This window comes from Mastomys coucha, unplaced genomic scaffold (assembly GCF_008632895.1).
Source record: "Mastomys coucha isolate ucsf_1 unplaced genomic scaffold, UCSF_Mcou_1 pScaffold13, whole genome shotgun sequence".
Taxonomy (NCBI): Eukaryota; Metazoa; Chordata; class Mammalia; order Rodentia; family Muridae; genus Mastomys; species Mastomys coucha.
Genome location: NW_022196895.1, coordinates 25,735,933 through 25,749,326, shown reverse-complemented (window position 1 = coordinate 25,749,326; position 13,394 = coordinate 25,735,933).

Sequence of the window (13,394 nt, the reverse complement as noted above, 5' to 3'; positions counted from 1 at the left end):
CCCTCTCTCTCTCTCTCTCTCTTTCTCTCTCTCTCTCTCTCTTCTCTCCCTGACCACACTACTTATGCATGGTACAGTGAGTGATGTGTTTCGCTCACCTGGTTTTGAACTATGGCAAGAATTTCTCTGTGATTTCATGTTTCTTCCAGATACTGTGCTGCTGGCTAAAAGCATGGCTTCTGAACAGCACATGCATGCCCTGGAAGCAATGTGACCCCAGGAACAGGTCCATATCCTGGGCAATATATTTAAACTTTTTCTTTATGAAACAATGTCAGTCCCTGTCTTGAATGGATGCTTAAAGAAAAAATGTAGGAAAACAGCTGAAAACTTTAGCAAGATGGCTGACATCTCTCAAGCATTCAGCAAATATTTGCCTGTTTTTCTTTGGCCATCAGCACTAGATTATCCAGAGTCCATGACAGTGTAAGTAGCTATGTGAATGTTAGCTTGCCTTCCTCCTCATAATGACCATTCCTGGTCTTAGTATGTCTCTTCTGGAAACTGCAGTTCCTGACAAAGAATCTTTAAAGCATCAATACCGGCAGAAGAGTAATGTTTTGGATGAGTTTGTTCTTTCTTTTCTTATTTTTTTTTTGTTTAAATATTTGCAGAGCTAGAGAGACTGCTTCTAGAGAAAAAGTTCTAGCTGCTCAGGCCTGAAGACCTCCTTAAATGTGCTCCCTAGAACCTATATGAAAAGTCAGATGCAATGCTATGACTACAGCAGTTCCATGTCAAGAAGTGAGGTGACACAGGAAGATCAGCCTGAAGCTCCCAGACCAGCCTGTCTAGGGCATATGCCACAAGTACCGAAATTCACAAGATGGAAAATCAGAACAGACTCCTGTAGAATTTTTACCTCACTAAGCTCTTTAACTAGAGCACAATGTATAAGTGTACATACACATGAGAACACACGTGTGTACATATAAACACTTTAAAAAATATTTGTCTGTATATACCCTATTTCATGTACTCTGACATCAATACAGGCAAAAATGACACAAATCCTCCCCCACTGACTAGTTTTCATATGTATTTCTAGATTTATTGCTTGCTTATTTGGGGAAGGTTTCAGAATTTGTATATATTTTACACGTTACTTATTGTGTTAATATGAAATATTCAATTATTTTCTGGTGACCTTAGTCATTGGTATACTGTCTTATATTTTTATTCTGTAAGTTTTTAATTTATTTTGTGCTTATGTATCATGTTATGTTTATATTAGATTATTTATCTTATATTTACATTTTATACCATCTTTAGCCACATTTTATTTATTTATAATTATTTTCTTATTTTGCAAAGTTTATAATTTGTCAATATTTTGTCTTGTGGCACACAAGTCTACTTACTATGCCTTTGTTTGCATGATAGTATATGTTGGGTGATATATATACCCACAAGTTTTCAAAGAAGGAACCTGTAACTCAAAACAAATGATTTTGTAATATTTTCTAACAATCTTTCAATAGGCTAGGCTACTGGATCCTAAATTATCACTATATTGAGAATATTATTAATATTCCAATATTCAGAATATGTATCTATCTGTGAGCAGTAAACTCTAAGCCAAGCCATAATGTAATCAATTGACAATAATATACCTTGTCACAGACCCTGTTGTTTTCCCTTGGACTAACCGTGTATCCACATTATCTATAAGATCGTTTTTAAAGTCCTGTGGGTTCTTTGGGTGCTAGACCTTTTCTCTGCGACCTTGTGAAGGACAAGTTGTCTAGGCCTTTTACTTATGGCTATGACCTCATGATCCATACACACATCTTGCATAGTACTTACCTTCAGCTGCTTCCTTATGATATGGCAAAAAGATCTCTGATCAGCATGGACACATGTCTACATATATCAATATATGGACTAATTTATAATTCCCAAGATATTCTCAGAGTTCCTATGTTCAAGGCTCAGCATCTCATAGGTGATTAGCGTTTGATAAGAAAAAAAAAAAACGTATTTTGAATCATCCAGAGAGTAGAAAAAATTGTTAATCCTATTCCTATGCACACTTGGTTCTACATAAACACTGTAATCAAGAGTGTGTACAGACTGCTTTAATTTTGAGGGAAACAGACCTCTCTGGAGCTAGAAGGAAATCTAATGTCTCCACATATAAAATATATTCTCTTTCTTTAGTTCTAGATCAGCAAAGGGATTTACTGAAAATACTGACTTTGTAGGGAGTCACTCTTTCTTTTTTGTTTTTGTTTGTTTGTTTGTTTGTTTGAGACAGGGTTTCTCTGTATAGCCCTGGCTGTCCTGGAACTCACTCTGTAGACCAGGTTGGCCTCGAACTCAGAAATCTGCCTGCCTCTGCCTCCCAAGTTCTGGGATTAAAGGCATGTGCCACCACTGCCCGGCGAGAGTAACTCTTACAAAGCCAAAAAGGAGTTGCCATATAGTAAAAAAGGAGCCTGTCTTCATGGCCTTGATCTCCCTCCTGTATCAGGTGATGCCAGCACTGGGCATGTTTGTCTGTGATGTGTAAAGTGTTGATCATTCTCCTCTTCTGATGGGTCCTGGGGAAGCCCTGCCAGTGGTCTGTGGTACCAGCCAGTTCAATGCTCTGATGCTCGCATTCTAGATGGCACAGACACAGCGTAGGCTCTTGCTGGATGACCTGCTTTCATTCACAACTAAATCAGTACTAAAGGGGCCTGAATGATAGATAGCAGCTTATCAATAATTGAAAGGAGAGGCTCCAAGATGTCCCATTATCTGAATAATGGATGCTCACTTGGGTTTTGTAATTCCTTAATAAAACTGACTGATTGATTTGCTTAATTAATTCCTCCTTTGACAGGCTTATTGCTTTCTTTGGAAAGAAGGATAGGCAAAAAAGAAAAAAATATGATAATTCAAGCCAATGGGAAAGATTTAAAAACTTCATAATTTTAACCTCTGTGTATCATGGAGCCGAGTTCTCTCCCAACCTTATCCCCAGCCTGCTTCTCAACAGAGACCCCACACCTGTTAACAGACACCCCGTGTCACCTGTATGTATTTGTTACTGCAGCCGGTAAAATACTGCTACACTATGAAGCCCCATGATAAACTCAGCACAACATTAAATACCTTTTGAATAGATTAATCTGGATGAATGTGTAAAGGCAGCTTTCCATCTGAAGCAACCAACTCTGAGTAAGTCCATGGCTGCTCCCTTTGCATGTAGCAACAGTACAAAGATCTGCTGCCAGGAAGCATCCCTCTGACTTTAGTGAAACCTACTGTGACCAGGCAATGTCTGCCACTAGGATTTCATCCAGTCACAGTCAGCTACCACCATTTCCATGACTGCTAGTCTCTGCCAGGAAACGATCATGTGCCTTAAAAGCCAAGCAATAATAGGGGACAGAAACAGAGAATGAGCAATGAGAGCTGGCTGGACAAACAACAGTAGAGTTATGCATGGTAGGGGATGACAAATATAGATATTTAAACTCTACATCATATTTACAGTTCCCACCAACACAGGCATCATTAGTAGAATGTTTACTAAATAAGTTCCATGATAACAAATTATTCAATTTGAAAGAGAGGAAAACAAACCTTAGTGGTAAGCATGCCAAGGACTTACAAACATTTTTTATTTTAGTTCGAAAACTAGGATTCATAGAAGTTCCAGGGTTGGGATCTATTTCAGTCATCTATTGACCCATACCAGTAGCATAGTTTTCTTATGGGCATAGTTAAGGGCTACTGGTCCTGGTGATGAGCACTGGAATCCAACAGCTCTAAGGGCAGTGGCAGGAAAGCCAAGAGTTCAAGACCAGCTTTAATTCCCACATGAAATCTTGTAAACTCTATTTTATAGAGTCTTAACCAATATTGTGTAATAATGATTAATTAATATGTCTCCTTCTTGTTAATATCAAAATCACCACTAATTTATCTCAGACTATTACAGGATTCTCTGTTGAGTGGTTGGAGGGTTGGATACGCTCTGAGTTTTAATGGTGATATCATTAGAACAAGCCAGCAACTATGGCCCTCACTTTGTGTGAAATCAGATTCACCACTTTTTCTAGGATCATTTCTTTCCTGAATTGTCCTTACTAGACCAAAATAAGAAAGGCCTTACCCATTGTGTGAGCTCCACTCATCTTTCACCCACATTAGTTCTTAGTTTGTAAAGTCTGAGGACAGTGAAGCTTCATGATGCAAAGTACACCTCATGGCTCCATTGCCTGAAGGAAGAAGGCCTATTTCAGCTATAGGTACCAGTTCTGAAATGCTACCATGGCTGTAGAGTTTTTCCCAAGATTTTTCCCAGAAGTAAGAAGCATTCTTCTTACTTCTGGGCCTGATCTTGGTTCTTCTGTGTACTGAATACTCAAGGACCAAAACTGTTCATATGATAGTGCTTAGTCATTTAACTAGTCAAAAGTATTCTCTTCACTTTCTTATATGCCTGTGTGTTCCCTACAGACCCAAGAAGAGAAGCCTTATAACTTTTCTCTTTTTACACAGATATTAGAGCACCATCTGTTTTTGACTGCTACAGCTCACAGAATAATCAAAGGTATGTCTTGACTGGCTGCTACACGTGGTTTTGGGTTGCATAAGGCCAACAGTAAGAATTGGTAGATTTTGTTACCTACTTCAAGTTACTCATTTTTAAAAATAAGTCACTATTAATAACATCAACCAACAACTTAAAGTAAACCATGCCTTAGCATTAAACATCCAATGTTTACCGAGTCAAAAGATGGTTTTCTGAGAAGCTTCCTGTAAGTTTGAGCTGACTGTGCAAATGTTTTGTCTTGGGTCTGCAGATATGTTTCTGCCAAATCGTGTCTGCCACCCTCCCTCCTAGTACATCAAAGCAAGGTCTACAAACTTTAATGGTAGCATTTTATCACACACTTCCCCAAACATGCCAGTGTCATCAGAAACACAGACAAGAAGCTCCTTCTCTGGTGACTTTGCAGGAATAATAGAACATTCATATTTTTCCAGTATTTAAACTTATTGTCACGACATAATATCCAGTATTCCACACATCTGAGTCCTACGTTATCTAGGATTGATGTGATTGGGGACTATGCAGCAACTACCAGATTTTTCTCTAGAACTATCACCCTGGAAAGTAGAAACCATGCATACTAAACAATAATTCAAGTCTGCTTCTCTTCAGGACCTGGTCAAAGCTATTGTTTCTGTCTGTGCTTTGTTCACCAACAGACTTAAGTAAATGAATTTGTACTTAAGTTAATGTAACTATTATTATTGAGTGTTTTTTAAGAACTTCATTTCTTTGTTATTGAAAAAATATTTCCATACAATATATTCTGACTATGGTCTCCCGTTCTCCAGCTTCTTCCAACTCCTGCCCACTTCCCCACCACTTAACTTCATGCATTTTGTTTCTCTACATATTTGTTACAAACAAACATAAATGAAGAATTTAAAAAGGGAAGAAAAACACAAAAGAAACACACACATGAACACACATGCATGCCCACACATGCACACACACACACACACACACACACACACGTACACACATGCATGCCCACACATGCACACACACACACACATGTACACACATACATGCCCACACATACACACACACACACATGTACACACATACATGCCCACACATGCACACACACCTACACACACACACAAACACACACACACATGTACACACATACATGTCCACACATACACACACACACATGTACACACATACATGCCCACACATGCACACACACACACACACACATGTACACACATACATGCCCACACATGCACACACACACACACACGTACACACATGGATGCCCACACATGCACACACACTACACTTAGTTTGACCTTGCTATAGCTTAGTCCATGGTTTCTTCTTTAACTAAGCTTGATTAATATTCTATTTCATGTTTATTCTATATTTTTTTTTGCATCTATGTGTTAGGTACATGTTTTTCTTCATATTTCAGGTACGGATATAACTTGGCTCTGTGTTAGGGATCCTTTTGGAACTAATTCTGCAATTTCTTGCTAATATTCCCAGAAGTGGAACTTCTGGGTCATATGATGACTATATTTTTAAAGTTTTCAGGGACTCCCACATAATTTCTTACATACAGCATATTTTTACACACAGCAAATTTTTTTATTTTATTTATCATGAAGGGCATAAGGCTTAAACTACTCTATGTCCTTGCCAATATTTGTTATTTTTCTGGTATTATCTATGCTTTTTTGATAACAGTAGTCTCCTCTGTCTTTATGCAAAGATATCCTGGAGACAAAATAAAATAAAATGAAAACAATTAACTTGGCTTGTTGAAAGATTTGAGGAGGTACTCAGCAAACAGAGTTCAGATAGTGAGGATTCAAACGACTAGAATGAAGAAAACAAAACAAAATAGGTTACCGCAGTACATTCTTTAGTTGTGCTCATGAGTTAAAAAATCATGAGGGGAAGGCTCTTAGTCTTAGTCCTAGTGCTTCATTTTTATCCCCTATGCAGTCATGTTTAGAACAGGCAGTAGACAGAGGAGAAGACACTCAGGGCTCTGTGTTACAGTGCTCAGTTTTCAAAATGCAAGATCAGCAGGGTAATCCTCAGTGATATCACACTCCCATTCCTTTTAAACAACTAAGTGAATTAAAAACTCCCTGTGCTCAGTAAGGACCTACTGCTCCTTTTACCAATGCTATGTTAGATGGCCTGTCCACTGAGGCTCATCTGCCTGCAGATTGGAAACAGTTAGCTCCTGCATGTTTGGGGGGAGGAGATTATTTGTTATGGAAGATGGGAACTTTATGAAAGATGTCAGCATACTGCTGAGCTCAATGCTAGAGCTAATAATCCTGTTACTTATGATATGTTGGCAAGAGAGGGTCAATATTCAGATGTGCAGAATCAATTATTATATAACCCTGGCATTTATGCTCCAATTGGTGCTGCTGCTAGAAGGGCATGGAATGCTTTACCTACTAAAGGAGATTTATCACAATATATTTCCAAAATTTGCCAGGGTCCTGATGAGCCTTTTCAAGAATTTATTGATAGTCTAACTAAGGTTGAAGGAATAGTTTATGGAGATGCTAATGCAGGCATGTTATTAGTTAAACAATTGGTCCATGAAAATGCTAATTCTGCCTGCTAGGCTTCAACTGGACCTTATAGAAAAGCAGGTTCTATTATGGATTACTATAGATTATGCTCTGATATTGATCCTTCTATGTCCAGGGTGTGACAATTGTCACCACACTGCAGGGAAAAACTATATGACAAATTTTGCTTCAATAGATGGGAAAATAAATGAGGGGGGTTAATGGGCCTTCAGGAAGTTGTTTTGGATATGGACAGACAGGAAGTTGTTTTGGATATGGACAGACAGGGCAACAAGTGATAAATTGCCCAAATAGAACTAAAGAAGAAAACCAGGACTTTGTCTTAAATGGAAGAGAGGAACCCATTGGGCAAATGAATGCAAGTCTAAGAGGGATAACTTAGGAAATCCTCTCCATCAGAGAAATGGGAGGCGGGGCTAACTCCAGGCCCTGAAGCCATGTTATGGGGCAATGCAGTTCATTCCTCATCAAAACAATCCTTTCAAATTCTCTTCTGAGAAACCCAAGGAAACACAAGACTGGACCTCGGTCCCCCCATCTACATAGTATTATCCACTGGAATGGGAATTCAGGCTCCTCTTACTGTAATACATGGTCTGTTACCATCAGTAGCTATGGGACTGTTGTTGGGAAGAAGTTCTACTATAGCGGGATTAATGATTGGTCCATGAGTGATAGATGCAGATTATACTGGGAAAATTATGACTTCTTCACCCACTATGGAATTCATCTAATGTGTTTGAATCAGGCCTGTGAGCTCACTTGGTTGTCTTGGTCATGGGAGACCCCAGCATGCTGAATTTCTGTAGAATAAAACACTTTTTGTGTTTACATACTATTTGAATCATTCCTCAGCTAATCATTGACCCTTACATTTGGGGGCTCTTGTCTGGGATTCCCTGGCGACCCCATGGCCCAAATATTGGAATGGTTTTCTGATCAGTAAGTCTGGGAACCCTGTTGTTTTTTGTTTTGTCCATCTCTGTGTTTCTGTTTTGGGTATAATCTGGAAGCTGAGAGTGGTAAAGTGGACCCATATTTGTCAATCAGTCAGGGGCAACAGAAGATGCTCCAGATCTTCTACTAGAAGTACGAGATCTTTCTAGTTCTCATCTGGATTGTGAACTAGATGTGGGTCTATGGGCCTTCTGAGCACAGGGAGCAAGACCATCTGAGACAGCCTTTTGAATTTGTTTTAGTTTTTCCAGGAACATCCTTCAGTGTGTCTGTGTATACTTGGCTTGTGCTTTTTGTACTCTCATACAAATTTTTCTTTAATTCCTAGGATGAGACAGGCACAAAGCAGGCCACTGGTCCTGGTCCTGAATCATTGTAAGGACTTCTTTTTTTTTTTCTGCCTCGTCAAAGAAGATTTGGGCTTGGTTCTTTGTCCCCAAACACTAACCACCCTTTGCAGGAATGAATGGCACACCTATGGTCTGAGGAGAGGACTTTTCATTTACCCATCATTGACATGGTGAAGGTTTAGTTTACAAAAACTGGAGCAACCTGAACTAAGTACCATATATCACCATGTGGCATATATCACCTGGTCAAGAAGATGAGACTACCCTGTTTAGATGAGACCCCTTCTTATGGGGCTCGTCACTCCCCACCCTTCTTCCTCTAAAGGAGGGTCAGCCACCACCCCCTGCTCCCACTTTCTGCTCCCAAGGAGGATCTCCTTACCCTTCCTTATGTGCCTGTTCCTGCCACTGCTGCCCTTGATCAGCCAGCACAGACAGAGAGAGGAGTATCCCCTAACTCCCCTTATTATCCTGACTCCACTTGGAGTCCACCTCACACTTGAGTCTGAACTGCCTGGAGGGCTGACTCTACTATGCAGCCTTAACTCTCTGGGTTACAGGACCCCCAGATGCTCAGGGAAGACAGTTCATAACATATGTGCCAGTAATGATATTTACAATTGGAAGTTGCCAAACTCCCTATTTTTTAGAAAGACCATCAGCTCTCATAGATCTAGATCCAATCATGCTGACTCAGTTGCCCACCTGGAATGATTGTCATCAATGTCTCCAGCTCCTCTTCATGACAGAGGAGAGAGAATCATGGGAGCGTCCCAGAAATTGGTTCCTGGAGTAAATGGGTATGTTTTTGAGGCATACATTCCCTGACCATCATGAGATAGGATTTTGGGTATCTGAACCCACAGAGAAGGTGGAACTGGCATTTAACAAAACTGTTAGAAGGACAGAAAGTTATAATCAGCCTCAAATGTGGTTTAATGTTTCCAATAATATGTGAATTATTGATTGGGCTGGGAATCAATCAAACACTAGACAAAAGAGATGTCCATAGGTCTTTGGCAATCCAATTCAGGTCATTTCCAATGACATATGTGGAAGGTAGCTGCAATTCTCTATCAAGTTAGGTTTACAGTAGACAAAATTGAGACAGGGTCTGGATTTTGAATAAACCTTAGTGCATGTGTTAAGGCTCCTAATCTTTTATTAATTAGTCATGTTAAAATTACTTGTGTTTCTTCTACAGAGTTTAATGTAAGTTGTATTGACTGCATACTTTCTAATTGTGTTAGTGTATTGAAATCTGGGACTTCTGTTGTGGTGGTTTATCAACCAGCTTTTGTTTGGTTGCCTGTGAGCTTGACAAGACCTTGGTATTCTGAAAAAGAATTACAAATATCGGAAGAAATGAGTCAGGCTTTAAATAGAAGTAAGAGAGTAGTGGGTTTGATTATTGCTGGTATAGCAACTTTGATTACATTAATAACTAGCACCACTGCTTCTGCAATTTCTTTGATGCAAAAGTTAAGACAGTCACTTTTGTTAATCTAGCAGAGAATGTTACTAATGCTTTTAGTATTCAAGAAGATTTAAATAGGCATTTGGAACAATGAATTGACATTCTTTATGATACTATTCAAATTAATGGAGAGGAGATTCGGTGTTTAAGAGTAAGAAGCAATTTTGAGTGTGATGCTAAATACCAATGGATTTGTGTCACTTCTAAAATTTACAGTGCCAGTTACTATAATTGGGAGAAAATTCAAAGACACTTGCAAGGTATTTGGCATAATTCTAACACCTCTTTGGATATTTTAACTTCGCATACCAAAATTATGAATTTAAAGAATGCTGCTCCACTGAGTTTTGATGCTGTAGATATTGCTGATAAAATTATTCACGGCTTAAGGCCAGTATTTCTGTCTTGGTCAAGCTTCAAGAGTGACTTGTATAGTTTGATCATATTGGCCCTTCTTGTCCTGGGAATACTTTTATTCTTGACATTTGAATTAAACTTACTTTAACAACATCAACATGTTGGCAGCCAAAATACATGGCTTGAAAGTTAAAATGGATCCCCAGACAGAGCCACTAACAGGCTGGCAGTTAATGATTGGTAAGATTTGCACAGGGTCTTACCAGCCTAAGAAAGATGTGCATTACCTTGAATAATGCATTTCAAAAACAGGTAAGGAAGATATTCTTGTCAGAACAACCTAAGCAGTTTTTTTTAATGTAATAAAAATGGGAGTTTGTGGAGAGTTTTTGGTGACATTTCAAGGAAATTGGCAAGAATATTTGCCATTGAGCTAGGACAAGAAAGTAGGCTCAAGATAAACAGCTGAGGAATGTGTTCCTTGTATCCTGATCATCTTGATAAATTCCTGGATACAGTGATCATGGGACCTTTTTTAATGTTTTGTTTGTTTCTTGATCAAGAACTAACCCTATTCTTTGCATGTACTTAGAACTGTATAAAGGTGTAAAAGCAGCTTGGGAAAAAATGAAATGCTTGAGTACTTGCTGGAGTCATGCTACAGTGATGTCTAATTGTCCTTTTCCATTCAACATTACTCTCTCCCTCAAGTCCTTGTTGATTGACTGATTGGGCTTGGTCAACTTTGCTGAATTTATTTAATAAGACTAATAGATTTTTGTGTATGAAATCTCTAGAATTTTCTTCATATAACAAATGGTCTACATTTCTTTCTAGTTCATAGCTCTTTTATTTTCTTACTTCCCTAATTTATCTTGTGTGGTATTTCAGTACTCTGTTGTATAGGAATTGTAAAAGCTCCTATTTGCATTCCATTTATGGTCTTAAAAGGATAACCCTCACCCTTGAACTATTTTTTTGAGTTTGAGTTGACATGTTTGCCAGTTGTTGAAATACTTTACTATGAAAGTTAGTGACTTGAATCAATAATCTTTTTATTACTAATTGTCATGAATGTTTGATTTTTAATTCTATTAAAGATGTCTGATGAATTTGTTCGTTTTTGTATGTTGAGCCAACTTTGAATTCCAAGAATAGCACACACTTGGTCATAGAGCTTAATCCTTTAAATATGCTATTTAATTTGGCTTACTAGTATACTGTTACTTGTTTGTCATCAATATTTAAAACACTTTGTTTCTTTTCTATAATTTTTTGTTTTAAATAGACTTAAGACAATTTTAGCCTCACATGATTTCTTTACTAATAGGGAGGAAAGAATTGTATGTGTTAGCTTTTCTTTAAATGCTCAGTGGAATTCTCCAATGAATTCATCAGGCTCAAGACTTTTCTTTATCAAGGAATCTTTGACTATTGTCTCAATCCCTTTTCTAAATATAGATGTGTTTAGTTTCACTTCTGTTGTTATGAAAAAAGCAAATAAACAAAACAATAAAAAAATAAAAAACTTGTACCAAAAGCAATATATGGGAGAATAGTATATTTTACTTCACAATTCCAGGTTAGAGTCAATCACTCAAGATAGCATGGATAACTGTGATGGCTACTCCCTGTTTTCAACTCCCTGTTTTGACTATATCTGATTTGAACTATAATCCAGAAACAAAAAGCACACTTGTGATTTAGATCTTGAGGGTGGAAGCCATAAGTTTTTAATCCTGATATTGGCATGGGATGCCACAGGCTTTTGATCCATAACTTGAGCATAGGGGCCATGAAAAGCTTTGGCCCAGACAACATGGTACATGCCTTTAATTCCAGGAAACAGAGGCTAGCAGATCTCTGAGTTCAAGGCCAGCCTGAGGCAAAGAAATTTTCAAGGGTTACCAAAGCTTAGGTCCAGGCATGGGGCTACACATCTTTAATCTGGACCATACTTTCTACTGGAGGCCTACATAAGAACAGTGGAAGGAGGAAGGTTTGTGGTATGCTCAGCCCAGGGAGTGGCACTATTGGAAGGTGTGGCCCTGTTGAAGTAGGTGTGACTTTGTTAGAGTAGGTGTGTCACTGTGGGTTTGGGCTTTAAGAACCTCATCCTAGCTTCCTGGAAGTCAGTCTTCTCCTAGAAACCTTCAGATGAAGATGTAGAACTCTCAGCTCCTCCAGCCTCATGTCTGCTTGGGGACTACTATTCTCTTGACTTGATGATAAGGGACTGAATCTCTCAACCTATAATCCAGCCACAATTAAATGTTATCCTTACAAGAGTTGCCTTGGTCATGGTGTCTGTTCACAGCAGTAAAACCCTAACTAAGACAGAAGGGTTCAATCTTCTTTACTTGCTTGCAGGTACTTGTCAGCACATCTATTGGAACCCACTTCTTCAGGATCCCAGCTTATTCAGAAGACCAGCTAAAACACTTAGGCTTGTGCAACTGGGTAACTACTAGATTCTTGTACTTCCCATTCATAGCTTGCCATTGTTAGGTTAGTTGAACTGAAGACTGAAAGTCATTCCAATTAATTCATTTAATATCTAGAGATATTGCACAAGTTCTGTGACTCTACAGAGCACTGACTAATACAGTAATCAATATCACCCAGGAAGCAGATGCTCATCAATTGAAGAACTTCCTGCCAAGAACCTTCCTCTTCCATGAGACAACTGTGCCATAGAAATTTCCCACTAGTGCATACTTCGTGCTTTCTAACAAATGTGAAAGGAGTAAATTGCATGTGATAAAACTTTTCTCTGGATTAAAAATTAACTTTGATGTCAAAATAAAACCCTAGAATTTAATTTATCATAAAAGCTATATTCTTGCATAGAATCTAATGGACCAAAACAGATAAAGCAATTAAATGGAAAATGATATGAATTAATCTTATTTAAAGAGGCAGTCAAGATAGAATTCATATTTTCAGAGGTACAGTAAGTAGTGAGTAGGGGGAGCTTTCCCCACTCAGCTAATAATTTTGCAATTTAAAATAATAAAAACATTGTAAGTCCTAATTCACTTACTTTCTGCTAATACTCTTTGTTAATTTTAGCATGCCTCTCAGACTTTATTGCTTGTAGCATTTTTTTCCTCAAAATATTTTCTTTTTTTTTTTTTTTT